The following is a 4,961-nucleotide window of genomic DNA, read 5'->3' on the forward strand; positions in this document are numbered from 1 at the left end:
GGATAAGTAACTAAGAACTTTGTCGTTTATTCCATGTGAACAAAATACCTAAAAGCCCATTTGTAATAATATTCTTACTAAACACTGCTGAAAAAGGACTAAACTTCTGAGCTATGAACGTATAATCCAGTAGCATTAAGTAGGTAGGTACGTATAGCGACGTTGGAACTTGATATAGAAGTTAGCTGTTTTATATTATTTTTCACAGCAGAAATCTTTATCTTTGATCTTAATATCTGATCGTACGTATTGTCTTTTAAAATATTACATTTGCCTAAATAAAAATAACCGACCTGCTGCTTATGTAAATTATAATTATTTATAACCCTACTTACAATGCATAACAATCATAATTAGGTATTATAACCCTACTTAACAATGCATAACAATCATAAGATAGTTTGGCGTATAAGTAGGTAGGTAGGTACTATCTAGGCCGAAGGTGGAAGCGATCGACCCGGAATTATTCTCAACCATCTCAACTATCATAATATGTATTTAGAACAGTCCCTCCTTACCAATGATATTATAGATAATACCATTGCTCCTTACCATCAATGCAATCGAGCAGACAAAGGACATTGATAAAAATCGCCCTAAGATTTTCAAAGACTTAGTATGTACCATAATTTTATGTATATTTTATTTATTTACTTGCAAGTGTCCAAACCTATCGGACAAGTTGCAGTTCGAAAAAATATTTTAAAAGTATTTAAACGAAATCAAAGTCACCGACATATTGACAGAGCAGAGACAGAGATGCGCTTTTTTAATTCGATTTAAGTAAATAATGGTATGATCGATTAGACTAGAGTCTAATCATTAGACCTTTAGACGGGCGCAGATCCGCCGCGCCCGCAGCGCTTCAGTGGATTATTGCATTTTATGTATATTTAATCACATTTATTTACCTACATTTACATATTTACTCTTTTCTTTAAGTGTAGACACTGTTTATGTATAAGTCCACTATTGCATGCCGTGGCAACCTATAATTAAGGCAGCACTTAGATTAAGTTAAATACGTTGTAAATATTGATTGTCTTCCAGTGTATGTCTTGTTGGTTGTCCTATTAAATAAATAAAATAAATATTTATAGCAACACAATGTTTAAAAATAAAATTTTTCAAAAACGATCAATTTAATCGATTATGTCTATTCTAAATGGACATCCCTATTTGTTAGTCAAATTGTCATTCACTCGCATCACCTTTTCTCTCTCACTCACTCTTGCTGTGTTGCTGTCTTGCTTGATCCTTCTTTGTGATTCGTTTGTGTTTTAGCTTTTATTTTCGGAACTTTATTAACTACAAACTTGGCTATTCAAACGGACTCTGATTGATTGCAATAACGACATACTCAGCCTGGGATTTACTGTTTTTGTGTGGCTCGGCCAAGGCTCGGCTGGTGGTTCTATGGTGTTAGAAAATGAGCAACTTAATTATACACAACAATGGGCAGCACCTCGATCGGTAAGTACCTACATTTTGCTCTGCAATCTTATGAATAAGTACTAGCCTTGCCAAACTTCTGAATTGCCATTCTCATGGCGGGTTGTCTTGAAATGAATGTTCCGCTATTATCTGTGGTTCAACCCTGGACAGTGTGGACAGCCAGGCCCGATTCGATTGTAAGAAACTAGTCGATGGTACAGCGCAATGGAGGCATGAGCGAAACAACAATTATGTTGACAATCCAGCTGGTTTTGGTGTAAATCTAAGGAATTATTTACTTTGACACTATCTCCCTGCTCTCAATGAAAGCTTGTTTTGTTTTGTTTTTTGGAACTAATGCCTGTTTGCACCATCAATCCCTAATTTTTATGTGACCCCTTTGAAAACAAAATTCCTGTTTTGGGTTACCATAGGGGTCACTTAAAAATTAGGAATTGATGGTGAAAACGAGCATAAGACTACTAGATTATTATCAACCGACTTCAAAAAAAGGAGGAGGTTCTCAATTCGACCCGTATGTTTTTTTTTTTGTAACTAAGTTTGTAACACGTCATAATTAATTATTATAACAACAATGCTTATTTACTAAAGCTGTTTAACCCTACCCTCTGACCCAAAATTCTACTAACAGCACATAATATTGAATTATCATTTTTTTATGGTTTGCGGCTCAATTTATTCAACGCACAGGAGTATGTGTGGCATGGCATGCAATGAATCTATTTATTTTTACAGGTTACAGCTTATGATCTTATATGCACAACATGTTGGACCCAAGCCCAAGATACAACACAAATGCATCTACTTCAAATCTTAGCAGAAAATGTGTGCTTTGCAGTAGAACACTAGAGCCTAGAACACGTTCACATCAGCTCATGTCCCTGAGAACTAACACTCAACATCATATTAACATCAGGAACATAATTGTGGAACGACTAACTCCATTAGAGGTAATGCACGCTAAAGTCCTTATTTAATAAAATGTTATTGGCTATACAATCAGTCTAATTCTTGTAAAGTTATTGGTTTCTGTAAATTAATACTAAAATAAAATAATTTAAGTGCGGGACATTAAAAAACTGATAATTTTTTTAAACTTATTTCTAATTATTATTATTTTTAAACAGGTTACTGCAAATGACTACATCTGTGGGGCTTGTCACTCATTATTGCAAAGAGATACCACACCTACTTCACAAGACTCTCCAGATATGCCAACCGGTGCCCCGGTAGGTCACCAACAAGTTTGTGTTGGATGTGGTTGTTCATTATTGCGAACTTGAAGTCATTGTTTGGATACAGAGAATAATCAAGATATATTAAACATTGTTCGAAATTGGATTCAACCCAGAGAGGTAAGAGCCCTACCAGTTTTATAATACATAAAAATAATTATGCCGGTTTATTATAATAATAAAAAAGGTTTTTTCCGAATCAGCCTTCCCATCCTTCAACTCCTTCCATTGCTTTCAATCTGCCACTACTCTCATCCATACAGGTTATACAGGGTGGAAACGATAAGTGATCTCACTCGATTATTTCTAAACTACACAAGATATCGAAAAACTGGTTACTCATCCTGAAAGTGCTTCACGAGCTCTTTCTAACGGTATCAGTAAATAGTTACAGAATTAACTGGATCTATCCGAAAATTCAATGTTTTCAGCCTCCATACTAAATGTATGCCAGCCACACAATATTAAAAGTGTTATAGATCACTTATCGTTTCCACCCTGTATAATACAAATAGACTTATATTATTAAAATATTGCAATATTATTACTTACATAATATTAAACATAATTTTTACTATTATAAAGCCAGTTAAAAATTCCCTGAGCCAAATAAACTCAGTAAAGTTTTATTTATACTTCCTGCATAACAACAGACTACTCTTTTAAACTACCACTATTCTCACTCTCAATCCTCGTTCCTCATTCATCCCTTTCGTTTCCTCCATAGACCAATCATTCCTCATCATTCAGCGTTCAAATCATAAATTATCTTTCATCACTCATCTTACTATTCCGTTACACACAAAAGTCGTTAATCCTATATAAATATTGCTCTTCTTATTGTTGAACTGTGAATCTGATGTTTTATTTTATTTTCAGATTCGTCCTTCAGATCTTCTTTGCCATAGATACTATCAGAGAGCACGAATTACTACAGTTGGTGCTTATTTAATGAAGCTGAGGACCGGTGATTCAGATGACAGAATAGCTACATTACTTGGCATTTCAAGGAGTACTCTTACAAAATATGTAATGAAAGCACGCAGTATGATGGAGGAACATTTCGTACCAGCACATTTAGGGTTACAACATATTAGTAGAGAGGAAGTAGCCCAAAGAAACCTTTATGTTCCAGTCTCTTTTCGGGAAGCCAGGAAACGATTTACCACAAAGAAAGGCTATTGTCATCATGGATGATACATACATACATTTATGTGCAAAAAAGTAGCAATTATGCATACCAAAAAAAAAACTTATTCCCTATACAAATATCGGAATCTCGTTAAACCATTTATGGTACTTTGTTGTGATGGCGACATCATTGATGTATTGGGCCCATATTTAATAGAAAATGTAGAACATGACCATTAATAAATAATAAGTACCTACATACGTATTTTCATTTATACCTACATAACTGCCTACTTACCCTTGGGTCGGAATAAAGATATTTTTGGATTTCGTTCGTTCGTTCGTTCGTTTCAGCCAAATGACGTCCACTGCTGGACAAAGGACAAATTTTTGGATTTAAATGTAAGTAAAATATATTAACTTCTTTTTAAAAAATGTTTGGCTTTTCCGTAGGCATTCCTATTTTTCCAATACGCAAAGTTCTATTTGCTGCTATTCATACGGTTTGACAAAGGGGTTCTTAATCGATCTACGATTTAAAGTGTAATTAAGACGTCTCTCCTACATATCTATACCTACTTATAATAAATCTGTAGAGAGGTCAATTCTGTACATGAAATATAATTTTCAAAATAACTATCAGGGGGTGATACTGATGCCAAAAATGCAATCAGTAAAATTTTTGTCTGTCTGTCTGTCCGTCTGTATGTTCCTTATAGAAACAAAAACTACTCGACGGATTTTAACGAAACTTGGTACAATTATTCTTCATACTCCTGGGCAGGTTATAGTATACTTAGGAATTCTCACGGGAACAGGAATTAGCGGGAAAATCCTTTTGTATGAAAAATCTAAACCGCTTAAGTTAGACGCTTTAAATTTCGCACGTAGGTACTTTAGTAAACTAATTCCCACGGGAACGGGAATTCGCATTATTATACATATAATTCTTGACAATAAATAGTTTTATTAGCAACTAGCGGCCGCCCGCGACTTCGTACGCGTGGATCCCGTTTTACCCCCTTCATCTATCTTACGCGGTTTAGATTTTTTCGTTCAAATGTTTTTTCCCGTTCACGTGGGAATTTTGCAATATCCTGTTGTAACTAAGCTTTAAGTTTATTAAGATACCTACATGTC

General features: G+C 34.7%; 1 long non-coding RNA gene across 2 annotated transcripts; it reads left to right on the forward strand.

Moving 5' to 3' along the window:
- The first annotated feature begins 1,246 nt into the window (after positions 1–1,246).
- LOC135083471 (uncharacterized) lies at positions 1,247–4,065 on the forward strand. Of its 2 annotated transcripts, XR_010259617.1 has the most exons (4): positions 1,247–1,473; positions 2,191–2,405; positions 2,583–2,810; positions 3,570–4,065. It is a non-coding gene; the product is annotated as an uncharacterized LOC135083471 (long non-coding RNA). The 2 variants fall into 2 exon arrangements; XR_010259616.1 differs by lacking the exon at positions 1,247–1,473 and having other exon boundaries at positions 1,982–2,405.
- Positions 4,066–4,961: the final 896 nt, after the last annotated feature.

The sequence above is a fragment of the Ostrinia nubilalis genome, chromosome 23, assembly GCF_963855985.1.
Source record: "Ostrinia nubilalis chromosome 23, ilOstNubi1.1, whole genome shotgun sequence".
In the NCBI taxonomy this organism is placed as follows: domain Eukaryota; kingdom Metazoa; phylum Arthropoda; class Insecta; order Lepidoptera; family Crambidae; genus Ostrinia; species Ostrinia nubilalis.